Source organism: Amblyomma mixtum, chromosome 10 (assembly GCF_055824585.1).
Source record: "Amblyomma mixtum isolate Tamu chromosome 10, ASM5582458v1, whole genome shotgun sequence".
Classification (NCBI taxonomy): domain Eukaryota; kingdom Metazoa; phylum Arthropoda; class Arachnida; order Ixodida; family Ixodidae; genus Amblyomma; species Amblyomma mixtum.
This window is the reverse complement of record NC_143021.1, coordinates 126,097,701-126,125,278: the sequence shown is the minus strand read 5'-3', so window position 1 is coordinate 126,125,278 and position 27,578 is coordinate 126,097,701. Positions and strand designations below refer to the sequence as shown.

At 47.2% G+C, this 27,578-nt stretch overlaps 1 pseudogene; it reads right to left on the bottom strand.

Moving 5' to 3' along the window:
- Positions 1 to 27,578, bottom strand: part of LOC149326880 (uncharacterized) — a 79,524-nt pseudogene that overhangs the window by 6,166 nt on the left and 45,780 nt on the right.

Sequence of the window (27,578 nt, the reverse complement as noted above, 5' to 3'; positions counted from 1 at the left end):
TCCGCCTCTATAGACTATAGACGTAGGTGGTGATGGTGAACCATATCCAGGTTATGTTAGACAAAAAAATAAATACCCGGGAAAGTAGAAATTGCATAGCCGCCTCCATAGCTCAATTGGTAGAGCCCCAGACATATGATTCGAACGGAGGTAGTAGGTTTGGATCCCACCGTCGGCATGTGGTTTGAAGGAGAAGCTCTGATTCGCAACCACAGCTGCATTACTGAACCCTTCACCTTGATGTTGAACAAATATATACTACCGCGAGAGAGATTCCAAACCACGGCAGCGCCTAAAGATCAGCTTCGCTGGCCACCGCACTATGCAATTACCGCAGCCAATAAGGCCTCGTATTAAACTCTTAACACATTCTCAAGTTATGGATTGCAAATTGTCATCATCATCAACTTCTGCCTGCAGCACAAAAAAGACCAGGGCAGCCTAGCCGCAATCAGAGCTTATCCTCAGTTCAAAATCGTTGTCAGATATGCCACCAACACTGTAAAACAAAATCTGTAGCCAACTATGATAAATACATGCTTTCAACGCAAACAACTTCGACGGAAGTCCATCCGGTACGGTTTTTGAGATAGTTGAGATAGGAAGCGAGCCCATACCGGCTGCTACTTGTGATTCCAACCACCCTACTAGCCACAAGGGATCCGTCGCCTCCTCTCATCTGAGAGGAGCAAAGTCAGTCTGCTCCTGCGAAGCGGAGAGAAAAGCAGAAGCCACTGTTTTTGCCGACCTAAAGAAGAATGGTTACACACGTGGCTTCATTCTAGGCGTTGTTCATTGTAAGGCCCGGAGGAAAAGAGGAACAGCCAACAATGAAACAACGAAACGCGTGCTCATGGTGCTTCCATACGTGAAGGGAACCAGTGAGGCACTTGCACGCATTCTGCGAAAACATAGAATCTACGTGGCTCACAAACCTTTTTTAACAATAAGCCGCTTCTTACCACGATCGAAAGACCGCGTCCCCAGAGAAAAAAAAGCCGTGCGTCGTTTGCAAAACCTCATGCTCCGAGTGCCCGGCTGTAAGCGTCGACGAAACAAAAATGTCCGCCAAAGAATAAGCAACACAAAAATGACATCCGGCTAATCAATTCAGATGGCAACCACGGAATACTGCGAGCGAGCCGACCACCGAATAGCCTTCTAGGAGATGGGCTTCTTGGCCGTGGAGCCAAACCTGTTCAAGAGGCAACATGAGGAGTCATGGCACATCCGGCTCACACAGGCGGCGTTGAATAGGACTCCAGGAACGCTCACCTCCGCATACATTAGTGGACTGCGACACGTGGTAATAAAGGAAGAGTGAATGAAGCACCGCGCTGCTGCTGGCACACTGTAGTCACCCCAGAAGAAGGGACCGAGTTTGTCCCGAAACTTAGGGCAAAATTAAAATATTGGTTCGCGTCAGTTTTCTCTCAACAATACATGCTTTCGCACGTCTACTTTGATTTGCTACATTTAAAGCCTGCCCCTATAATTCTCGTGTTTTCCAATCAATTATCTGTCAGCATTAATGTTGTTACACTATTAACTTACAATTGATCAACACCACGATTTAAAAAGAACAGAGAATAATGAAATGTGCTCGTCGGTTCTGGTGATTCTTGGCGCTCTTCTTTTGAATTTCATAATAGGTCCGTCATCCCTTCTTTTAGATGCTCAATGTGTTCCAAGCGGAGCTTTCTTTTTTAAAATGCATGGTAGACTGATATTGCTATTACTTCATTTTTTTTCTAAAAGCACAAAACACATTAAACTGCTTTATTAACATCATATAGTCGCATAAAATTGCTATCTTCCTTTGTCTCTCTCCTGACCTCATCAGCCTGTGCTTATATCTTCTTCCCAGGAAACCCTGCAACGTGGTGTATGCAAAGAGAAATAGAATTTTAAAAATTTCGTGTTTGTGACAGCACCCTGCGCTTAAACTGAGAGGGTCGTCTCTCTCTCTCTCTCATACGCAGCCCATAATACAGCATTCTTTATACTCTGTAGTTCAGTAATGTAGCAGAATGTGCAATTAACCTATGAAAATAATGACCATTGAATATATTCACGGCTACTATTACACTAGATCATGCACCGGTGAGTTGCGGTACGTTCAAAAAGCATGAATATTACATTCACATAAATGCCGCTCAGAAGTGGATGAAGGAGATGTGATTCGCCATTTTGCTTACGCCCGCTGGATCAGCTGGCGTAGTTCTGCCTCGATTGGCTCAATGTAATGCATGACAAATCTGATGGAGGACTTGGGTACGCTTACACACCCGCATGGGCTACCAAGGAGCACGGATTACACCCCGGTCCACGAGCGCCGCGGCCTCCGCCGAGCGTTCCCCGAATTCGGACCAATTACAGCTCCCACAAGGGCGACGCAGCCTTGTTGATCCGAGGAATTAGCTGCTATGATTTCTGAGAGAATATTCCCGGTGCAAATATTTTACCATCAGCCGCTAGCACCCCCGCCTGATCGTGGCAAAGTCTTTCAGGATATTGAGGACTGGATGGAGGTATTCGAGCGTGTTGCCCTTAGAACGACAGTAAGCTCCATAAAATCTATTGCACGCTTGAAGAGTTGACCCGGACATGGTGCGAAAACCGTGAGGCTTCATTTGCATCTTGGGAGGTATTCTGTCGCAACCTGCTGGCCTCTTTTCCTAATGCGGACCGCCGAGAGAGAGCAGATGGTGTGTTACACTGGCGCAGCCAGTGACAAAACAAATATGCGGGCACACATCGCGAGCTTATGACCAGTTTTTGAAGCGCACGGACATCAGTATTGCGGAAGACAAGAAGTTTCACTATTTGGTGCGTGGTGTCAAGCCATAGCTTTTTTCTGGACTCGTGCGCAGCACACCGTGCATATTGGCAGAGAGTGTGATCGAGGCGCTCACTATGAATAAGGCGCGTGAGCAAAGAGCCCGCCAGTACAATCGCCTGACGCCTTCTCTATGCCTTTGAGGAGCAGCAGCACCGTTTTATGCGAGCATATCCGGTCCGTCGTCAAGTAGGAGCTCCAGGCTCTGGCTCTCCGGATGCCTTCCGACGTGCCATCTTTTTCGTCCCTCAGTAAGTTCGTTCGGGACCAGGTGCGGCTAGCAGCGCATCAACACCAGGTCTTTGAGGTTCCCCGCCGGGTTGAAGGAAGGCACAATCGTGAGACATTCCAGCAGCTAAAAAAGACACACGAAGGTAGACCAGACAGGACGAACGTTTACCTTCGTCGGTGTCTTTTTGGCCGCTGGAAGGTCTCACAATTGTACTAGCAACCAACTAGCCGAGCTTTCTAAGCTTAATGATGAAGGGCCCACCTACGCGTCTGCCCTGCACTCTGCGTGGGCATACCACATCACTGCCGCGACCCCAGCACTGCGCCTAACGGAGTGAAGAGTGGCATGCCCCGGATAACCGGCCTTCTGACATCACAGTGGCGAGGCGGATCCGATTTACAGGGCGTGCCGGTGCAACCTAGTGGGCCTGCGTATATTCACACCGGACGACTGCTGCCCTCAGGACATGTAGCAGATCGAGGCGTAATAACTGAATAAGAAAATAAGCCTCTCCCGCACCACTTAAGTATCGTGGGTATCGGGAGTATAAAAGTATCGTGGGTATAAACCCAATGGTAATATAAAAGAAATGGTCCGTGGGCGATTGAGGTTTTGCAACCCGAAGGTGGAGGGAAGAATAAATGGGAAAGCTACTATAGCGACCCACAGCCGGGGGAGCGGGCCCGGGGCGACTCGCCTGATCTCCCCTGGGAAGTAGCGGGAAGGATGGGAAAAATGGATGGGATGAATGTGTGTCAGAAAGTGGGTTATGGAATTTACGGTTGGAATTGGGAGAGCGAGTGGTTTGATCTGATCCTTCGATTATCTCGACCCCATTGCTGGCCTGCCAGGCCCTCGAAGGGCGAGCATCGACATTGCCCAATGGTGCGGCCCCGCACACGGGATGCCCGACCATTTACCAAACGCAAGGGGCTTCGACCGCCGGAGACAGAACCTTACACGGGGTCAGGGCTACTTGGGGCACCTGCACGACAGGGTTTCTTTCCGACCAGCCAGCACAGTCCGTCGAGGGCTTTTCGCGATTTTTGAGACTTCGGAAGTATGTGTGGTGTGATCCTGCACACCACTAGGAAACACACTTGCCATAAGAAAGTTTCTCTCTCTCTCTCCTGCCAATAGACATTAAAGTCGTCAGCCTATCGACCCTTCGGCCCTCGGCACCATGACCCAACATCCATGGGGACCCACCTGTGCTTCCAACCAACCAACCATGCACTTATTTCCTCCCCTAGCTCGCTCCTCTCCTACGGAGAAGGAAGTGTTCATGGCTGGTCAACCGGACCACAAACCGAGAACTTGGCTTAGGGTGAGATGACCCGGGCCTACTCCACAGGTACTACACCACCTCTACGGCGCAGACTGGACGTTTCATTGCCGTACACCCCACCCCCCTTCCTCTGCATCCCGCAATGACCATTACGGCCCCGCGGCCGGCTGTGAAGCCGCTTCCCCGAGGAATTCTGGCTTTAGAGCCTGGCCACTGTAAACACCGCCGCGGACTTGGCTCCGTAACCAGAAACCGGTGCGTCGGTAGCCAGACTTGCATGCCCCGCGTGCGGTGTGAAGTAGCATGTATTTGAAAACCTTTTCGACTTTGTACATGCCTTCCGTGCCGGATTTCATGGGTCCAACGGGAGTATAAACCCAGGCCAGCCTCCGCTCAGGCATCGGACCTCACGCGCGCGAATGGCCCTCACAGTCGTCTGGGAGTCGCTGCCATTTACACGGGGTTTTGCATCTCCAGAGGATGGGTCCCGGCCGTCCAATCCCTACCGCTGGCGTTGCACCGGAACAAAGCCTAGTAGCTGAAACTACATCGGCCCCTATCCGGTGGCGGGAGGGGGAGCAGGAACGGGAAGGCTGCACAGTCGGATTTCCCCCCACCCCCCCGCCCTCAGGACAGCGAACGACCTCTTGATGTAGTGTTCTACCTGCGTGCGCAAAAAACTCATATCACCGTCGGCCACCGAGAGGCACCTTCTCCGTCGCCGATACGGTGCGATTTTCCAAGCCCCCCACATAACCTCAAACTACAGCGGCTGTCGCTCTCCCAGGCCACGCAGGGAATACTAATTTCAACCGCCTCTGGAGGCAAGGCCGCTGACGTCTGGACTTGTAAAGAGCCTCCAACACCACTACGACAACATGAAGATACGTATTTATTTCTCTGGGGGCAAGTAGCAACGCTAACTGACGCGCTACCTTTGATTTGTGCATAGCTATTCAAGGAATCGACGCGGCCGCCTTAATGGATACTAGTGCCGATTATTCCGTGATGAGCCTTTTCCGTCACTCTAGAATTGGAGGAAGTTTTGAAGCGGTGGACAGGGCTCACAATTTTCTCTGCTAGTGGTTACTTTATCACCCCTACCGGCAGGTGCACTATCGAGGTCCACATCCGTGGTTTTGTGTACATCAGTGAAATTGCACTCCTCCGTTAGTACGAAAGGGATTTGATCCCGGGCCCTGACTTTATGTAGACAAACGATGGTGTCACTGACTTGCACGAAGGACAGGTCACGTTCTGGACAAAATAGGCCGTGGCACGCAGTGACAGAGGCGATCCGCTAATCGACGCCCTGAGACTTGTTGACGACAACCCTTGTCCAGTGTGGAGTTTCTCGTGAGGAATGCTTTATTTCATGACTAGGAGGGTATCGCGGATGGCCACCTAACGCTCCTGCTCGCGAAGTAGCCGTTACTCGGTGACTCGCCAAACTATAACGTGGTTGTGCTAGTTTATTCGTTTTCTATTTTGCCAACGAGCTGCTACGCTTCGCAAGGCATGGTCTATACTATTTTAACGCCTTCCTGTTTGGTCTTTGCTCAATGGCGAACACGTTCGAACACTTGATGGACACCGTTTTATCTGGCCTGAAGTGCCAGTGGAGCCTCGTGTACTTCGACGACGTCGTCTTTTTCTCGCCTACCCTGTAGCAGCAATTAGAGCTGCTGTGCACAGGGCTCCAAGCGCTCAAATGTGCGGTTATTACGATCAATCCTGAGAAATGACATTTTAGCCATTAGGAATTTCGCTTCCTCGGATATGTTGCCAGCGCTCATGTCATTCTCCCAGATTCCGAGAAGACCACTGCCGCTTTTAGGGTTTTTGGGCCTATGCTCTTACTACCGACTTTTTAACGACACTTTCTCGAGAACAGCTCAGTCTTTAACAGCGATGAATACAGACGGCACACCCATCTCGCGGGCAAGTGACCGAGAAGATGCTTTCATGGGGCTCCACCGCCACCTACAAAATCCACCGATAGACACACATTTCGATGAAGCCGCTTCCCGGGAAACTGTCAAAGATTTACGTTTTATTGGTGCTTTGAGTGCAACCGTTTGAGCACCGCTTCAAAGGAAAAGATAAGGAGTTCGCGCGTACCCGTAAGGTTTCAATGCTCAGGTTGAGAGTGTCTTCATTTGTGGTGCGCAATCCTTCACTCCGCCAAGTGGCGTTCTCTTCTAGTGAAACTCTAAGAGCGCCAAAGAGACGGTACTCTCTTTGCTCAAATACGGCCCGCCAGGAGACGACGCGGCTCACTCTCTTCAAGCTCGTCTTCGGTCGCCTAGCTAAATCTTCACTGGGCGCCATGTTGCCCATCCACCCTCTCTGTGGCAGTTAGTCGGACCTCGACGTCGCTGTTTTTTTCCGCGCGCTTAGGAGCACTTAAACTGGGGACGTGATTAATACACTGTCGACAAACATAGACGCAAGCCGCTACAACCTAGGACGGCGAGTTGTTAATACGAGCCAGGCGATCATGTGTTTGTTTGGACACCGGTTCGTGGCCACAAACTGTTTGAAAAGATACTGGGCCGACAGTTCAGCCCTTACCATGTTCTCCACTGCGTTAGCGACGTGACTTACGAAGTTTCATCACCAACCCCAACCTTCTCATCGCGCAGACCACCACGAGGAGCATGTCTTTCGGATGAACCCCTACCACAACCGCCTATAAGGAACGTACTTGGGGCCGAATTTCGCCTGGTTCGTGTTTTGATGCTCGTGACTAACCCTCGCGTGCCCTTTCAGCTTTTCCATCTGGCGGAAGCAGACTGCATAGAGTCAATGCTGCATAGGACGGAACAATGACACCTAGATGATAAGTGTAGGTAGCAGAAATGGTTCGCCATGTTGCACACTCCCGCTCCGCCATCTGGCGTACTTCCTCTGTCCGGCGATCAGCTGCCATGAAATATTCGTGACAATACCATCTCAGTCATTTATTCACCGTTAAATGCCTTAAGGTTGGGGCATACATAACATTGGTTGGGGATAGGATTACAAAATATTTATTTCGTCTTAACGCAATACACAGGTGATACGTGCCAGGTGGCTACCAGCCCATGGCTGACAGCAACCTGAGTGGCCCATTATAAAAGCCCGGGTTTGTACGCCAAGGTCTGATCTGACCAACACGACCTCCATTGCTCGAGAGTAAACACTTGCATTAGAGTCTCTCGTGGCGACTCCTCTTTACACATCCACCCGTAAAATTTGGATTCGTGAATATTATGTGACATGCTAGAGAGCAAGCATGCACAAAGACAAAAAGTAGTTTATGATGTTTCAATCCAAGCAAAAAAAGGAACAGTCGACCAGCATAATGTGCACTTGGTATAGAAATAACCGACAACAAATGCAAGAGATTACAACAATGCAGTAATTCAAGAGCATTCTAGAATACACATACACATATAAAAAAGGAGAACGCGGAGAAGCACCGAGCAATAATATTATACAACGGCAAAAGCCTAGTTATTATTTCCTGAAATCCGCTTTTAAAATCTGTTTATAATTACGTGGGTTGCTTTCAGTACCTATGCCACTTCATAGCTACTACGGTTGTCACCGCAGCCGCAAGCTGCAGAGATATCATCCGTAACTTTGCAATTCCATCAGGTTTAAACAAGCTAGCTTAAAAAAATGTCACTGAGCAAGGTTAACCCGCCCTAGGGTCCACGTATGAATATCTGTTACAACCAATGTCACATCTCGTTTTCACCCAACGATTTATAATGAAGCAGTAGTGGGAGAATAACAGGACATGGTGTTTTAGTCTATTAAGTTCCAAATGTAAAACTTCCGTCTTCACTGCGCACATAGCATAGACATAACATTGTGGAAGGAACATGAGATATGCCACGTAGTGCAAAAGAACCCAGTAGTGTATAACCTCCACTCATAGCAACCCACCTTCATGTTTACGAAATAATTAGTTCGAATAAAACTTCTCGCAAATATTCTGAATTAAACCTGCTACCTTTAACGTTATTTTGTGATGCTCAGCGAAACATTTTTTCGGCAGCCGTTGTGATTTCTTGGGGCTAAGAGTACTGATTATTAGTCTCGTTTCTAAAGATAACCTAAATTGGATGATGGCTTCAAATAGGTTCGTAGCAGGAGTTAAACACATGCTAGTTTACTTATTCATAAAGAAATGAGTAGTAACTCCACCCCACCTTTTGTCAGCAGGGCGACTGCGACGATTGCCGAGATGAGGAATCCGACAGCGAGGGCACAGCAGCAGGTGATGGCGCAGAACTCTTGTTGTCGAGTATCGCTGCAGGTGGAAAATTAGTGAACTGCTAAATATCAAGAAGACATACCTATTCTGCCTGGCCTGCCTTGCAGTTTCGTAAAAAGACATCAACGCAATTGTAATTGTCGCCACAAGCGTTCTAGTTGCCAGTATGAGCAAAATGTTTCATATCGTGTTTAGTTCCTTATATGCTGACCTTTGTTCTCCATCAAACTCACACTTTTCGAACTCGACTGCTCCCCAGTAGGCGAGTTCAACCAAAGAGGACCAGAAGCCAAAGCTACATATGCACCGAAATCAGGAGACGAGCACAACGACAAGGACGCAACTAAATACAGATCGGAGGAGTGGCCGCCTTGAACCATCAATGCGAAAAGCGATCTTCGGCATGGGCTAACATTATCTGAGTCAAGATGCTCGTTTAGAGGTTCCCCACCGTTGGTCAAGCAGTCCTAGCGAGACCGATTTTTCAATGCAAAGCGCTTATCTGTGAATTTGCTTGAGAACAGCCTTCAGAGACTTCTACGCAATGTTCCAGGACAAGCAATATGATATTTTTTTTTCATACAGCAGAGGAGTTTCAAGCAATAATATGAATGATGTTCGCTGCAGCAAATGCTTATCACTATTTATTGCCCTCAGTATACTGCAGCCATGCGGAGCTATTCTATAATTTCTATAAAAACTTACTTCTGACACGGTAAGCTTCCCTGCTGAGCGCATAAACTCCCCGTGACTGCCGGTTTACTGGATGCTGTGCTGCTTTGCTTCTTGTGTGTACATAGCACACGGCAGCTACAGTATAGTGTAGAGGAGCTAAAAAAGGCGACCTAAGCTGTGACACTACACAGACGAAGATAATATTTTGCATTTTATTGGCTTCATTTAACTATTTCCCGCAAGGTAGGTTCTCGTCAGCGGTGACGATAACTGACTCTCGTGATCCCGGCAGCGGGCAAGGGCTGCTTCGTCGGTTATAGCCCAAACATAAATACAGCTTTCTCCGTTGGTGTCTGAGGCCGTGCGAAGATTGCCGTGTCACGCGAACTCTAGCCCCCGCAAAACTGATTCCCCTTTTTTTTCCTTATCAAATGCCTCTTGAGTGTTATGGTGCAAAGCCCCGGGAAGTTCTGGCCTGGCGCCAAGTCTGCCTCTATGCATCTGCTTCTCCTTAGTTCTCGCTTTTCTTAGCCATCTACTCTTCCTGAGTACTATCATTATGAGACCACGAAGGTTCGAATTTATCGCTTGTTTTGTCGCCAGATTAAAATAAAGCTGTTGCCGCCGCGGTGGCTCAGTGGCTATGGTGCTCGGCTGCTGTCCCAAAAGACGCGGGTTCGATCCCGGCCGCGGCGGCTGGAATTTCTTTGGAGGAGAAATTCTAGAGGCCCGTGTACTGTGCGATGTCAGTGCACGTTAAAGAACCCCAGGTGGTCGAAATTTCCGGAGCCCTTCACTACGGCGTCTCTCATAGCCTCAGTCGCTTTGGGACGTTAAACCCCATAAACCAACCAACCAACCAAAATAAAGCTGGACTCAGAGAGGAGTTCGTAACACTAATCTGGCCGCAAAATGCTTTTTGCGCCACTTTTCCACATGCAACATGAACGGTGCATGAATTTCAATTCGAAGATTTAATGAAACATATGAAAGATAAAATTTCTGTTGAGACGAGCATCAATGGCTTAAATATAGTTCAACTAAACCTACATTTGTGAAAAAAATATACAGCAGAGCTTAAGGTTACTTAAAAATGAAAAGGGTGGCCAATTTGATGAAAAGAAAATTTGAAAAGGTTTGAAGTAGGTATGAATGCCAAAGAAAAATATTCTCATCTGAAAAATATAGCTGTAGAGCAGCTCGCTTGCTGGATTTTTGAAGCTCTTATCCGCAGTACAGTTGAATCGTTTCTGGTAAAAATTTTGAAAGAAGTTAATCATTATTAGCGTAACTGTGTTCAAGGCAGTACTAAGCCATATCCCGTATCCCTCCATTTAATCCTACCCTGTGCCAAATGCACCATCTTCCCGAAAACCGCGTAATATTTTGCAACAGCTTAACTCTGCTGCCGCCTGCTACGCTTCGTATCTTTAGGGATCCACTCGATACAATTATGAACAGTCGGTTGTGTTAAATTAGCGTTAAATGGCGTACCCATGAGAATATCTTCCTAATTTTAATTAGGCTATCGGCTTGCGTTTGTTCGTAGACGCACTGTGATTTCTTTCTGAATATTGATATTACACATGGCAATTAATTCTTTAAATCTACCTGGGTTGTCTTCTACCTGAATCTTTTTTTAAACCTATGCGTTTCTGCACGATAGGTCAGTAATAGAAAGACTGAACAATTTGTACGATTTCCTCCCATGAAAGTGTATTTGCCGTCTGACTTGAGAGTATCTGGCGAATGCGCTGTACACCATTCTTATTTACTTGTCAAATAACTGTCATGCTCTTGGTCTGCGGGCACTCTAAGTAGATATATTTCCTTATCCTTTCAATGCATTACTTCCTACACTGCACGGGAACGAATTTCATTCTCTATGTATATTTCCTCTATTCATTAGAAAGTCATTTGAGTGAAAATAATTTGCACTGTAATTATGTGCTATCGGGCACTAAAGCTTGCAGGACGCGAGTTCTCGGAAAAATTTTATTTTCACTCCACCTCACTTCCTAGTCGCTTCGCAATGTTACTAGAGGAAGGAGCATTTAGGTCTCTATTACCTTCATACAATATCAGGCGACTGGGTAGCGAGGTAGAGCTCCTCTAAACGTTTTTCCAAGAACTCGCGTTCTGCAAACTTTTTTCCCAGATAGTACCATCTGTAGTACAGGCACACGTAAGTCTTTTCGTATAGCTTCTGCCCACAATGTTCACAGCAGCCCAGGTGCCGAAGAAATAAGTATTTATTTATTTATTTATACAGAATACCCCTAAAGGCCCTCGAGAGGGTATTACATAGGGGGGGGGGGGCACAGGCAATTGAACAGAATAAAAAAAAAACCCACAAATATAAAACAAACAACAAAAGCACAAATAAGACACACTGGATGAAATAAGTAAGCAAAAGAATCAATCAAAAGCACAAATAAGACACTATGCATGACATATAAGTAAGCAAAAGAATCAAAAGAATGGCAGCGCGGCAAAGAACGAAGATTACTGCATTATTAAAATTATACAAACAAAACACTAATACAATGAATCTTTTTAGTAACAAACCCTGCAAAAAAGGAAGCCATGAACAAATAAAATAACAATGTATGCGAAGAGTTAAGCAGTAGTTATTGAAGATATAAGTTTAAAATATTTAACAGGATCAGTGGTGGTTGCGATATGTGAAGGCAGAGTGTTCCAGTCAGATATTGTGCGTGGTAAGAATGAATGCGCATAGATAAATGTCCTGCACGTGAAACGTCTAACTTTAAAGGGATGATCGCGGCGGTCAAAAATCGAAGTAGGCAAAGAAAAAAAGTCGTTATGAAGTGATGGATGATGATAAAGTTTATGAAAAAGTGACAGTCGTGCAATTTTACGGCGGAGACATAAATCCTGGAGACCTGCGCGTTTCTTTAAGGCTGTGACGCTGGTGTTACGTGAATAATCGGAGTAAATAAAACGAACGGCGCGGTTCTGCAATGATTCAATGTTATTTATTAGGTAAGATTGGTAAGGGTCCCAAATAGCCGAGGCATATTCAATTTTAGGTCGAATTAGAGTCGTATAGGCATGTGCACGGAGGTGAGGAGGAGCATGCTTTAGGTTATGTTTTAAGAGACCTAATGACCGATTAGCAGATGCAAGCATAAGGTTAATATGGTGGTTCCATGCTAAGTCTGAATGAAGGTGAAGTCCTAAGTACTTATACGTGGTGACTAGCTCGAGTGAGCTATTATTTAAGGAGTATGCTGTTTGAATTCGAGACATTCGGTTAGTAAAAGACATCAATTTAGTTTTTGAATGATTAAGTTGCATAAGCCAGGTTGAGCACCATGCTGTTACTGAATCCAGGTCAGATTTAAGGGATTGGCAATCGGTGTTAGAATAAATTTGCGATAAATTACACAGTCATCAGCAAAAAGTCTGATATGGGAAGAAATGGAATCCGGTAAATCGTTGATAAATATTAGGAAAAGTAAGGGGCCAAGCACACTTCCTTGCGGGACGCCAGAGTGTACTTGGCTGAAAGACGAATTGTGGTTATTGACAGTTGTAAATTGAGACCTGGAAAACAGAAAATCTTTAACCCATGCAATGACAAGAGGGTGAATATTAAGCAGTGCTAGTTTTATTAATAACCGGTTGTGAGGTACTCTGTCGAAAGCTTTAGAAAAATCAAGAAATATGGAGTCTACTTGAATGCCAGCATCAATCGATGAATGTATGTCTTGAATGAATCCGGCAAGTTGCGTTTCGCAAGAGTAGCCTTTACGGAACCCATGTTGATATTTAAAGATAATGTTATGTTCTTCAAGATAGTTAATTACCTGCGAGTGAATTACGTGTTCAAGAAGTTTGCAAACAGTGCTAGTTAATGAAATGGGTCGGTAATTTAGTGGTGAGGAACGATCGCCAGACTTGAAAATTGGCACAACTTTAGCTAGGCGCCAGTCCAGCGGAATCACGCCTGATGATAGAGATTGTGAAAAAATAGCGGACAAGATGCGATGAATACCATAAGATGAATTTTTGAGTATTTTGTTATTAAAGCCAAGGTGATCTGATGCTGATGTTGTTTTAAGCTTCCCTAGTAAGGATAAGATACCGGTCTCACTGATAAATATTTCGGACATTGATGTATTAGAAGTGCTGACAGAAACAGGAGGTAGAGGGAGATCTTCACGGGTAAAAACGGATGTGAATGCGTTATTGAAAAGTTCGGCGCATTCGGCCACTGGAACACTGCTGCCTTCCGCGTTAGTAAGAGTAATGTCAGGATGATTAGCGGGGTTTATTATCTGCCAGAACTTCCGTGGATTGTTTGTTAGCATTGCCGGTAGATCGTGTGTGAAGAAGTGCCTACGTGCAGATATCAACTCAGACTGATATTCCTTATCACATAATTTGTACCGTTGCCAAGATTCGGAGTGTCTGTTCTTGTCGGCTTGTCTGTAAAGGCGCTTTTTCTTGTTATTAAGGCGACGTAGATGCCTATTAAACCAAGGTGCTGTGTTAGTGCAGGGGATACTGATGACGGGTATGAATCTGTCAATGAGAGTAGCAAGTTTCACGCTGAACAGGTTCCAGTTCGTTTCCACGGAGCGTGACGAAAAATCGTGAAGAAAATGATCAGCAAAGACTGACAACTGAGCGTTTATTTCGCCTAAGTTTGCTCGGTTGTAGCACCTTATTTGTTTAGTACGAGTTACCTTTTTATGGGGCACAAAATTCAGGTTGCCCGTGATTATGGAATGGTCGGAAAGGCCTTCTAAGAGCGCAATGTTGGAGCAAAGGCAAGGATCACTTGTCAAGATAAGATCGAGAATATTGGCTGTAGTGGCGGAACGACGCGTAGGTTCAGAAATAAGTTGTTGCAAAGAGAAATCGAGACAGGACTGGAGGAAAGCCTGAGCTTCGGGATCATTGGCAGGAGCTGTTAAAGACGACCAGTTAATAGCCGGAAAGTTAAAGTCACCAAGTAAAAGTAAGCTTGAATTCGGAAAACGACAAGTAAGATCGCTTAGTAAATTAGAAAACTGACTTGCGAATGAAGAATTCATGTCCGGAGGGCGGTAAATGACGCCAATGATGGCGACCGTGGGACCACAACTCAACCGAACCCATACCGATTCTATGTACGACGTGACCTCGATAGGCACAGCAGTGAGCACTTTACTGACAGCCAGAAGGACACCGCCACCTCTACGGCCCGTGCGGTCACAACGAAATATGTTGAATTCGGAGTCACAGGCGAAAATGACATCATCAGGAACCATGTCATTTAACCAAGTCTCGGTAAGCGCGATGACCGAGGAGCAGCATGAATCAATTAAAGAAGAAAGAGCTACGTTTTTAGAAAGAACACTCCTTATGTTAGTGTACAGAAAACTGACATCGTAATTGGAGCAACGCTGCGCGTTTGTCCGCCCGGGTGGTTTGCCAGCCACTTTACGAGAACTGGAAGGGGTGCGTCAGGCAAGGGACACGCGCACTGCGCTACTGGTTTGATCATCCCAGAAATACGAGACACCATTGATAAGCAGTTTATCAAAAGACAAACGGACCTTGTCACCTTCTTTCTTTACTGATTTGGCATACTTCCACAGTTGGCTGCGTTTCTCACGAACCGTTTTCGAGTAATCTCGCGAAATGCTGAAATCGGTATTTTTGAGTTTATAGCCCTTACACATAAGCGTTTCGACTTCTTTTTCGTTGAACAGCTTTGCAATAATGGGTCTCTTTTTTTCCTGAGAAAAACGGCCTATGCGGTGAGCACGGGCTAAGGAAGACAACGTGATACCAAGTTTGCTAGAACAGAATTCGTTCACAAGACGCTCAGAGTCATCCCAAGTTTCAGACTCATCAGTGTCCTGAACACCATAAAAAAGAATGTTAGACCGGCGGGAACGATTTTCCAGGTCGTCAAGTTTTACTTGAATGTTGGATACATCGTGTGTACAACTCGTGGCAGATACTGTGGTAGGCACTGACTGTTTTTTAAGTTCCAGTTCCTGCACACGGGTAGCTAAAGACAGTAAGTCACTTTGAAGAACTGGAATAGACTCGATTTTAAGTTCAAGTTCATGCACACGATCGTTTAAAGTCTTCATTTCATTTTGCAAGCCAATATGAATTGTAAGAATCTTGTTAACACTTTCGAGGATATTCGTGTGGTTCATCTCAAGCCTTTGAACAGTTTCATATACCAGTTCGAGCTTTTCTTCTTGGCCCTTCGTCATAGGGCCTGGGTTTGTTTCAACGTCCCCACCCAGGACCAAAATGCGCCAAATGTACACTGCCGCCGAGCGGAAACGTTTCAGAATATGGGGTGGCCACGACACTGCTACAAGACAGACATCATCATCACTGTAACAAGAACACTCGTAATAACCAACCTGGAACAGCAGGAACGGTGAGTGGCGAGGCATTTCGTGAGCAGTGCCGTGGCCCAAGGGGGCGGTGAAATCCGAGTGCTTTATGTAGGTGTCCTCGTCAGCTGATAATGTAGCATGTTGCCAGGCCCGACCGTGGAAAGTGTCCAAAATCGGCAGGGGTGCGCACAGATGATCGGATGAGCAGCCGCAGCCGTCCAGAAACCAGTTAGCGCCGCAAGATTGCGGAACCGGTCGGCAAGTCGGTGAAACAGGCAGGTGATAGCCGGTGAGCACCAGCACCTGGAACAGCAGGAACGGTGAGTGGCGAGGCATTTCGTGAGCAGTGCCGTGGCCCAAGGGGGCTGTGAAATCCGAGTGCTTTATGTAGGTGTCCTCGTCAGCTGATAATGTAGCATGTTGCCAGGCCCGACCGTGGAAAGTGTCCAAAATCGGCAGGGGTGCGCACAGATGATCGGATGAGCAGCCGCAGCCGTCCAGAAACCAGTTAGCGCCGCAAGATTGCGGAACCGGTCGGCAAGTCGGTGAAACAGGCAGGTGATAGCCGGTGAGCACAAGCACCTGGAACAGCAGGAACGGTGAGTGGCGAGGCATTTCGTGAGCAGTGCCGTGGCCCAAAGAATTATGTAAAAGAACTTGCTTTACGCATGTAATGTGTAGCATACATAAAATGCATGTAGCTTAAAATGAGAGTGGTACGTGCTTGGGTGAGTACAGATACATAGGTTTTATTTTCACGACAAACTGCACACACTGTACCGCTGCGCATTGCTGTCGGATTCATCTGAAAAGTATAGAAATAATTCACAATTATTAGTCTCCCAATAATAAGAATAATAAATTTCACAAATACTTTTAGACCATCCGCTGCTCAACACTGGTTTTCGTAAAAGCTTGCAAGAGCCTTCTACTGAGAACCATTACGATTCGTTAGCCAAAATTCATTGTTCATAGTCGGAAACAGTAAATCCCAGAGACCTTTTTGTACATAGTACTCATTGCACAACTTAGCAGGGAAGGAACGATGGTAGCGTCTGAAAAAGGGCGAACACATGCGCACAAGCTATTTCGAAGTGCACTTTCCCCAGACCTTATGTTTTCACTCACAGTTTCCGTCATCTCAGAAATTCTTGTTGATCCCTGACATTATGTAAAAAATAGTCACAGGTACAGGTCACGGCTCACTAAAGTATTGAAATGCGTCTGCTGTGTGCCTTCTTTGCAGAAATTTGACTGATGGTCGTTGCCACGTGCAACTTTTTGAAACGATGACCCAGAAATACAAAGCGTCCTCATGAGCCTGGTGTGAAAAAATGACGAAGGCATCAGTCTTTCCGCTTCTTTATCAATGGTGAAAAGTTTGTTACCAGTGCTGCTTTGCACAGCTTTAGTCACTTTTTTTAGCATTTTCTGGAATCATTCCGCACCTGCGAAAGACCTCCCTTACAAACATTTTGTCACTAACGGAGAATAAAAAGACCCATGTGCTGGGCCTTTTTTCACAGCAACGACACGAAAGGAAGGCTCGCCTGTTTATGTTATCATTCCAAAGGGATCTATGTGGCCACAAACATTGAGATAATTTCTGCAAAGGGCCCTCTGTGTTTTGAAGCCTAAGAATTAATTGCTCATCATGTGCCTTGTAGATGTATTGGAATACTTGAGTGAGCTGTTATGGGCCATGAGAGTGCACTGTCACTCGTCAGCAAGAGTATGTACTTTCGTTGGGCACATGCAGTGCTGAAGGATATGTCGGAGAAAGCATAAAAGATTTCTAAGAAGTCACTTCCATATATATATATATATATATATATATATATATACATATATATATATATATATATATATATATATAGAGAGAGAGAGAGAGAGAGATAGAGATATACACACACCAGATTTTAGAACAGATACCGCACAGCCATATTCCACAAACATGCTCTTCAAATAACGGCGGCTAAGTTCCAAGAAGACGGATTCTACTGTTTCTGAATGCAAGCTCATCGTTGTGCTCCAATATAAACATTCGCAATGTTCTCATGCGGTCCACATGCGGGACAGACAAAATAGTTCTACATTGCCACTAACTGCTACGAAATCCCCTTGATTGTCTTCTTTAGGGTACTCAACCACACTTTTCGAATTCGGTACCAGAAATGATATTCAATACGCAAAGAAGACAGGTTACCAATATACACAATTTTGCATAAACCCTTTTCTTAAATTTTTTTGAGAGTGTGTTCTTGGAGCGCATTAATTTGAAGAACATGTCCGTAGAGTATGAAGTACGGTATATGTTCAAAAATCTGGTATATGTATTGCTTCGAAGGTTGCCCCTGTTCGAAGCGATATTTTCTTCAGCAGCGTGTACAGAATGATTGCGAAGGACTCGCATGGCCTAAGCAGAAAAATCTTTCCCTATGTTGGTTATTTTCTGGTCTTTTACAAAGGTTTTCATGACTGGGGAGTGTACATATTCTCAAGTTAATTAAGGAGCAAGACCTTGGTCTTAGGTTTACCTTGGAGCAAATGTCCCAACAAAAATTACCGACGATTACGTTACTTCCTAATGCGAAATTTGAGCGCAGCAAATAAGCTGTTTCACCTTTTCGATAGATTGAGGCAAAGAAATCGAGCAACACATGTATGCGCTATCACAGAATTTTTGTTATTTTTCACACGTATTCGCAATTTCGGCTCGGGCGGTGCACATATACAGATCCGCCGCCACCGATCTGGCTCTCTGATTGCCACCGCACAGGGGTTGCATTGGAGGAGGAGCGAAGAAAGGAATTAAGTTCGAGCCGGCGCTTTGACAACCGGAGACTCGCAGGAAGAGGGGGGAGGGGGGCGGCGTGTACACCAAGCGGCAAACGATGGGGGCAGAAGCGCGCGCAGCAAGCGGACAACACGATAAAGGGAGGAGGGAAGAGATAGCAGCGACTGACTGATGCCGCTGACGCCGATAGCGCTGGGGGGATGAAAGGGGGGCGGGGCTGGTTACGAGGCCGACGACGACGCGAAACCCAGGAACGGACGCCAAAGAGCTGCGCTCTAAAAGAGCTGCGGTTTCTGGAGCTTACCTTGATGTTTTGCACGCGCCATGTATGTTGGCAATGTTTACCCAGGAGTCTTAAGCTGCTACTTGGCTACAGGTCGAACCATTCCAAGCTATTGAAAGATAGCACTTCATTGTCTAGCCTGCGCTTAGTATTGATGCAGTCATGCTTTCGCAGCCTGATCAGTACTTTCCAAGAGCAGATTAAGGCTAGCTAACGCTGTATTTCCGAACCATACTATTGCAACAGCGTGCGATAAATTCTTAAACAACTGAAACCCTTTGCCAGGGATCCACTGGAGCAGACCAGGGCCAGACAGCGAGATGCCAAAAGACCGGTTGTGTTACCGTACATATATAGATTGTGGCACAGAGTTAAAAACCTTGCCATAAAGTGTGGCATGAAAGTGGGGTTCTCGGCTCGTAATAAGCTGTCTGATTCTACAAAATTGTTGAGAATAATTTTGCGAACGTGGTTCGGGCAAACACCACGTGTCGAGTGAAACATCATAATGCATATGTGCTTCGTAAAATGAATGTGGTGCATAGGATACCATTGCCTAGTAGTAGTGTTTATGTGGATCGAACTAGAAGGTGCATCAATGCAAAATTAAGGGCTCACGGGTGCTTGAGAGCTCTGGATATTGGTAGTGGTGTTAACTTGGCTGTACATTCCAAGGGATGTGAAGAATTCTATCCGTTCCTTTCGGCAAAGCGCATTTTTGCGGTACATTGGGAGCAGAATAACCAGAAGATTTTTGAGTATAGACACATCTTACGACTCGGTGACAAATGCTTGGTTGTACCGCCCAACGCGTTAACACAACGCAACGAGTTGGACGAGTTGGAGCGCCCGTCCTGTCATGTTCTGTGTATTCGTCTGAAAAGTTAGCGCTGCTTGAATTTGAAGGAAATAAAATTGGACTGTCTATATGAGGAAATGTTCGTGTCGAATTTGGCTCAAGTTGTGGTGTACAGCAATCTGTAATTGTGTGGTTTTTGCTGTTACTTGGCATTTCTGTATATTTGCTGCTCACATCCATAAACATGAGTTGCGAGTGAGTGCTTCTTTTGTCTCCTTTCTCATTTTCTATCTTTCGAGCTGGAAGATTCAACCTGATGTCTCACCTATGCAGAAATGTGAGAGGTGACATTTTTCCGCACTCATTCATTCACTCATTTTTCCGTTACCCCTCTTCCTAAAAATATGCACCCAGAGTATCATGTCGCTCGCCGCAAGCACAGGGCTAAGTCTCTGCACAAAAGGTATTTAACAGATCGGACAGCAGTCTATGTCGACGCCGCCGAATACCCCGACCGCGAAGCTTTTTCGCTTGCGGTTGTAAACTACTGTGGACGGCCGCTAGTTGCGTGCTCAATTCCCGTCAGATCGCATGAAGAGGCCGGGGAGGCGGCCATAGCCTTGGCGGTGGTCTCCACCTCTGCAGAAACCATCTTCAGCGACTCTAAATCTGCGATTCGTAATTTCGCCAAAGGCCGGGTCTCCCCTGTCACCCTCTCTCTCTCCTCCACTCTACCAAACTTCAACTCCGCCCGATATAATTGATCTGGGTCACTGCGCACTCATCGCATCCAGGGAACGAGGCGGCCCACAATTATTTCCGAGGATTCGTCGACCGGGATGGGGTGTCGCCCGTCCTGCGGACGGCGAGAGATCGTATGTTTACATTTCATGACATAACCATGCACTACCGCTTAGGTAGAATTCTATATCCCCCCGCACATAGTTCTCTCACCAAACCCGAAGAAGTTGCGTGGAGGCAACTCCAAACGAACACTTTCCCCAACCCCGCGATATATGCCCGCATATACCCTGGTGTCACCCAGACTTCGCGCACTTTTACGTGGGAAGCTCCCAGACACCCTTAGAGCGTGTGGGGGTAGCGGTCTCGGACTCAAGGGAGATGCCCTCGACTCAGCGTGTGCAAGCTCAGCGGAGACCAGCCACCAAGTGACAAGAGGTTTTTGGCCGTTTGGTGCCCAGCTTTCGCCGGTCGCAAGCCAGAGAATGGGTCGGAGCCAAAGGTTCACCAACAAAACAAAGTTGATACAGCAATTGAGACGGTACAAAGGGTTTCAGAATCACGAGTACAGACACATAGAAAGTGATTAACAGAACAATGCAACTCTTGCAAAGTTTAACTCGAGAGAGAATAAAATACAAAGGCAATATTGCACCTAAAGTGCACTAACACAAGAGAGAGAGGTAAACAAACAAAATACAATTTGTTCACCGGGCACTGCGGCAGTCCGACGACCAGAGTTCCACGACGATGCCGTCCCGCAGACTGGCGAACGTTGCCTCGTTGGTCCGATGCTGGCCGAGTGGTGTTTTCCCCGGAGTCGAACGGGCGCGCTTCGATGCAGCTTAAACGGCGGTCCGGACTCACTTGACAGCGGTCAACGTCCTTCTTTTATAGGCTCGCTCTCCCGTCTGTTTGTTGCACGCGCCAAAGTAGGCGCGCACATACACGCAGCATCTCCCGTGTAGTTTCCCTTCCTTTCTCTCGCCGGCCGCGCGTCCTCATTGGTTAAAGTCAGGAGTCGTTTCGCGAAGGTTCCAGCGTGTTCTAGCGTGGCGGCGCCGTGGCGGCGTAGCCGACGTCCGAGTGCAGAGGAGGGGACATGTCTTAGCGCACGCAAGGCTTCCCCCTCTTCCCCGGTTAACAGTAGAAACAACTCGCGCGTTCTAGAGACATCGGCGTGGATGACTCATACCTTCCGCGCACGCCGTGGCGGGGAGCGGTGGTGGAGGAGAGAGAGAGACACGCGCCCAGCGGGGGTTTTCCCTCTCTCCCGTTCGGTGCGCGCCGGCGAGACGCCGTCCGCGCGGCGGTTTTTCTTTGTTTCTAAAATGCGCCGAAGTTTGTGACACTGCCCCTTCCTTTAAGAATATTGTGCAACAATATTCACAAATCACAAAATTCGCGCGCTCATGCATGCGCTCACAAAGTCAAGGGTGAATCCCGAAGTACATACATCAATACCTTGATGCTTTCACATACATAACTCAGTGCAATAGACAGGTTGCACATAAGAACACGCCGCATTTCGGCGGTAGAATTCGCGCGCACATGCATGCGCTCACAAAGTCAATGGCGAATAATAAAGTAGATGCATCAATACAATGATGCTTCCACATACGTAACTCAATGCAGTGTTAACAATGCACATAGAAACACGCCGCAATTCCGCAGTACAATAATACAAGACTACAAACATGGAGCACGCAAGTACAAGGCATACTTTCGCCTATACTTCCACGTTCGTCCTACACAGTGGGTTCGGAACAGGATTGTTGCGCTCAAGGTTTAGTCGCGCTTTTAGTTCTCTTACGCACTCGACCCTGACTTTTCTTCCTGTCGCGGGCTCTGCTCTTTTTCCTGCCTCTAAAGCGGTTTCTCTTCCGAACGCTGTTTTGGTCCAGCTTCCGAACGCTGTTTTGGTCCAGCTTCCTATTCGTACTGCTTTCTGTGCATCGGTTCATTCTTCGAAGCCTTTCTCTTTTCCTGAGGCCAGCGCGTCTGTTGCGAACAAATTTTACGCCAGTCCGCTTACGACAGCTGCGCTTTAGGTGCTTTCTTTCTTCTCGGCGTTCGCTCTTCTGTTTGCGTTTGCGCCTCCAGACAGTGTCCTTGCTGAACGCTGGGCTCGTTCGTGTCAATTTCTTTGTCGCTTTCTTGCGATGCTCGTGCAGCTCGCTTGCATGCGGCTGAGCCCTCTTCCTGTCCGTTCTCTTCCTGAATTTTCTCCAGGACTTGGGCTTTTCGGCTTCACCTGCTTTGGTGGTGTCCGACTCATTTCTTTTTACTTTCTTCCGAATTTTCCATCGGGTCAAGCCCGGTTCACTGTCAATTGCGTCATCCGCGGTGTTCTCTCGCGATGAAGCCACTGGTTCAACTCTCTTTTGGTCTTCGAGGACTGCGCTTTCATCTTCCAAGTCCTTCTTCCTTTTCTTCTTTTTGCCTACTCTTCGAGCGCAATGCTCAGAGCTCGGCTCAGGAGTCGTTGGAGAATCATTCTCTGTACTTCCCAATTCTGTTCTCTCTGATTCTCTCATGAGCTCGTCACCTTCAGTGCAGTGGTGCTCCATTCCTAGCACTGCACTGTCTCCTTCCTCCGACGCACAAATTTCCTCGCCTTCCTCTTCCGGAAAGCCTTCCTCGCTGCGCGAGGGTTCACTCGGAATGGCTTCCGGGTCTTCGCTGAGTGCACTCTCTTCAGTTATTACTCCGTCGGAGCTTTCGTTCTCTGCGACACTTGACCGCTCTACCTCACGGTCCCTACTGCCACTCTCGGGTGTGCGGCACAGTGAATTGTCGCTAGAGTTCAAACTTTCTTCCTGATCTTCAAGCGAGAGCCCTAAGGTGTCCTCTGACTGAAGCGTCAGGTTGGCCTTTTTCTCAGTGCTTACTACCTGGGTAGTAGCTACACAACCAATTCCTAGAGGAAGCGGCACTTCGGTCTGTTCTTCACTCTCGATGGTTTCAGTTGCAGGAACAGGCTGTTCCACAACCTCATTCTGACTAGTGGAGCTAGTTACAACCTCTTCCTTGGATGTCAACAAAGACTCGTTAGTCTTCCACCCGGCCCCTCCGAGTGTAAGCTCCACTGGCTCCCTCACGTTACTCAAACGCCGCATTTCAGCAAGCTTCCTCTGAAGGATTGCCATCTCTCTTTCAAAAGCCCTTTCGGCCTCTTCCTCTCGCCTTTTCCTCTCTTTCTCTCTCTCTTCTCGAGCTCTCTCTCTTTCCTGGTCCACCCACTCTCGCAGTTCGGCTCCGGTCATCCCCATCTGGAGGCCGACCTCTATTAGCTCCTTTAGCTCCTTAAAGCTCATATTTGGAGACCGTACTCTACATTCAAGGTAATGAATACCTCTACACGGTGAACCTCAATAACCGCTTCGGCGCGGCACCTCACAATATTGCTCTGCTGGTAAACACTCGTTTACGACCTCTTCGTAAACTCCTTCCGACTCTTTCTCCGCTCTCTGCGCTTACAAACACCAAACGTCCTGTCGCGGACGCCAGAATATATTGTCACCCAGACTTCGCGCACTTTTACGTGGGAAGCTCCCAGTCACCCTTAGAGCGTGTGGGGGTAGCGGTCTCGGACTCAAGGGAGATGCCCTCGACTCAGCGTGGCAAGCTCAGCGGAGACCAGCCACCAAGTGACAAGAGGTTTTTGGCCGTTTGGTGCCCAGCTTTCGCCGGTCACAAGCCAGAGAATGGGTCGGAGCCAAAGGTTCACCAACAAAACAAAGTTTATACAGCAATTGAGACGATACAGAGGGTTTCAGAATCACGAGTACACACACATTAAAAGTGATTAACAGAACAATGCAACTCGTGCAAAGTTTAACTCGAGAGAGAGTACAATACAAAGGCAATATTTCACCTAAAGTGCACTAACACAAGAGAGAGAGGTAAACAAACAAAATACAATTTGTTCACCGGGCACTGCGGCAGTCCGACGACCAGAGTTCCACGACGATGCCGTCCCGCAGACTGGCGAACGTTGCCTCGTTGGTCCGATGCTGGCCGAGTGGTGTTTTCCCCGGAGTCGAACGGGCGCGCTTCGATGCAGCTTAAACGGCGGTCCGGACTCACTTGACAGCGGTCAACGTCCTTCTTTTATAGGCTCGCTCTCCCGTCTGTTTGTTGCACGCGCCAAAGTAGGCGCGCACATACACGCAGCATCTCCCGTGTAGTTTCCCTTCCTTTCTCTCGCCGGCCGCGCGTCCTCATTGGTTAAAGTCAGGAGTCGTTTCGCGAAGGTTCCAGCGTGTTCTAGCGTGGCGGCGCCGTGGCGGCGTAGCCGACGTCCGAGTGCAGAGGAGGGGACATGTCTTAGCGCACGCAAGGCTTCCCCCTCTTCCCCGGTTAACAGTAGAAACAACTCGCGCGTTCTAGAGACATCGGCGTGGATGACTCATTCCTTCGGCGCACGCCGTGGCGGGGAGCGGTGGTGGAGGAGAGACAGAGACACGCGTCCAGCGGGGGTTTTCCCTCTCTCCCGTTCGGTGCGCGCCGGCGAGACGCCGTGCGCGCGGCGGTTTTTCTTTGTTTCTAAAATGCGCCGAAGTTTGTGACACCTGGGGTCTACTCCCCTTCCTGTCAACTGTGTGGCCAACATGCCACTCTATCCCACATACTCTGGGCTTGCCCTCGGGACTCCCCCCCTCGAGGCTTGCAGCTCTCGAATCCAGACGAGTGGGAGGCCGCATTGCTCAGTTCCGACTCGGACACACAGATCCGGGTTGTGACAAGAGCCCTAGAAGTCGCCGAACGCCACGGGCTCATGGCCACTTGACGGGGCTGCAACCCCACACCGTCAGATACATTTGTCGGCGAAAATAAAGTTTTTTCCTCCTCCTCCTCCTCCGCACTCAAAGTCCAGCACATATTACGGGAAAGGCTTTTCATTCTCAAGAAAAGATCATGGCTCCATTAACGCTGCCTCCTGCTTAAAAACACAGAGCTACATTTAATGTAAATTCTACCTGCAGCACAGAAAGCAAGCTTTTAGTTAAGTGGACTGAACTTGGAAAGGAGCACAAAGTATCTATGGGAAAAGGACTGAAGTGAAGAAATTGAGGCCAGTGAAATGGTAAATATACTAATGTAATATAAACATAATATGCAATATGTAATATACATATATAATGTAATAAAAATATAATGCATTGCATGCAAGGTATATCGGTGAGATATTGTAATATTCAACACAGCTACTGGTGGCTTAGCCAACTGCTTTACACATCGCAAAAAATGCAGTATTACAAAAATACTGCTGCAGTACGATTAGTATTAGTAGTAGGAGTGAAGGCTCTATGAAAAAAAAAGGAAGGGACCCGGTACTGGCTGTCGTTCTCGCTGCAGGCAGATGACGAATAGTCAGTGTAAAAAGCAGGATGGATTACTGAAGAGGTAGAGGTAGAGAGCCAGGTGGAGGAAAGGTAGGCAGAAACGTTCTTTGGATATAATCAGCAGGTGAGATTATTTAGACAGTAAGCACAAAAGAAACACAAGAATACAAGTAAAGGTACAGGACTCGTAATATATCATTGTTGCAGAGTAGAAAACTCTTCTAAACCTCATTCACCAAGATGCGTTCCTGTATATACTTGTTCCATAAACTGGTAAATGATTAATCGCATAAGTGTCATAAGGAAACAAAAACAGGGGGATGAATGGCGGTGAATTAGCCCTAGGTCTAATGCTTGAGCCTTCCTAGTGGGAGAGAGACGAACTATACAGTTGAACATCAGGTGTCAGAGACTAACATTACAATATTAACAGAAAAATGGAATTAGTGACAAGAAAGCTTGGAACCTTAGTAGTTGGACATTGTTTCACACACCCGAAGCAGAAAAATGGTATCAGGAATGACCAAGTATGCAGCGTTTGTAGCTGCGCCTTTTTTCACGCACCTGTCTACATCTTATATGCATTAATTTCCACGAGACAGTGTCTCCTTTAGTTGGGGTACCTGCTATGACAGTAATATGGAGTCAGATCAGAAAGAAATCCAAACTGCGCCTACAAAGAAAACAAAATACTTCACCTCTGTGCTTTCAGCATGTGTGTTCAACTAGCCTGGTTCCTGTTTCTGTGTAAGGAATCTACCTATAAGTACACCTATATAAACCCTTTCTGAATGATTTTCTAGCCGAAAAGTAGAAAAGTACGCCATATACATGGTCTGTTCTGAAAGTAGTAGGACTCATTTTTTTAAAATAATTTATTCATGAGAACAGTACAAATGTTTAGAATTTTTCAATGGAGCACCCTTCCGCATCTACACACTACTGCCAACGAGTTTTCCAGTTTTAGTGCGTCTCCAGGAACGCCTGGACCGAAATGCTGTTTAGCTCCCCCGTCACGGCCTGTTGAACCACCTCTACCGATCCGTGATGCTTCTTCTTGAGCGTCGATTTTATTGTCGAGAATAGAAAAAAGTCAGGCGGGGCCAAGTCGAAGCTGTAGGGGGGATGAGGCAGCGTTGCCGCCTTGTGCTGGGCAAGATACTCCACTACGCGGAACGCTGTGTCGGTCTGCGCGTTGTCACGGTGCAGCCGCCAATTGGTGGGGATGGCTCGGCGGACCCGCACAATGCGCTTTTGCTGTCTTTTAAGGATTTCCGCGTAAAAAAACTGCATTAACTGTTGTATGGGTGGTACGAGCTTTTTGTGAATGACTCCATGTCGATCACAAAAGCAAATGAGCATGGACTGTTGCTTGCATTTGCTCATTCGCGCTTTTTTTGGGCGTGGGGAAGAAGGGGTGTGCCATTATGAGCTCTGTCGCTTGGTCTCCGGATTGTATTCAAACAAAAACGTCTCGTCACAGGTCACTGCATGTCCAAAAAATCGGGGTCCTCATTCACATGACGAAGACCCTGGCAGATCGCTTTGCAGTTGGACTTTTGCTCCTCTGACAACACTCGCAGCACCAGCTTCGCGCACACTTTCCTCATGGCTAAGTTTTCTGTCCCCATCTCAAAAACTTGGGTTTGAAGACTGCTCAAGTCATCAGTAATCATTCTTATGCTCATCCTACAATCATTCTTCAGAAATTTTTTCACTCGCGACACATTTTCGTCGCTCTTGCTGGTCGAAGGGCGTCCGGAGCGGTCGTCATCTTCCCCTGTTTCCCAACCTTCTCGGAACAGCTTGTGCCACTCAAAAACACCTGATCTACCCATGGCAGCATCACCGCAGGCTTCCTTAATCATGTTGTGAGTCTCTTTGCCCGTTTTATCAAGATTTACTCAAAATTTGATCGCGTATCGCTGATCC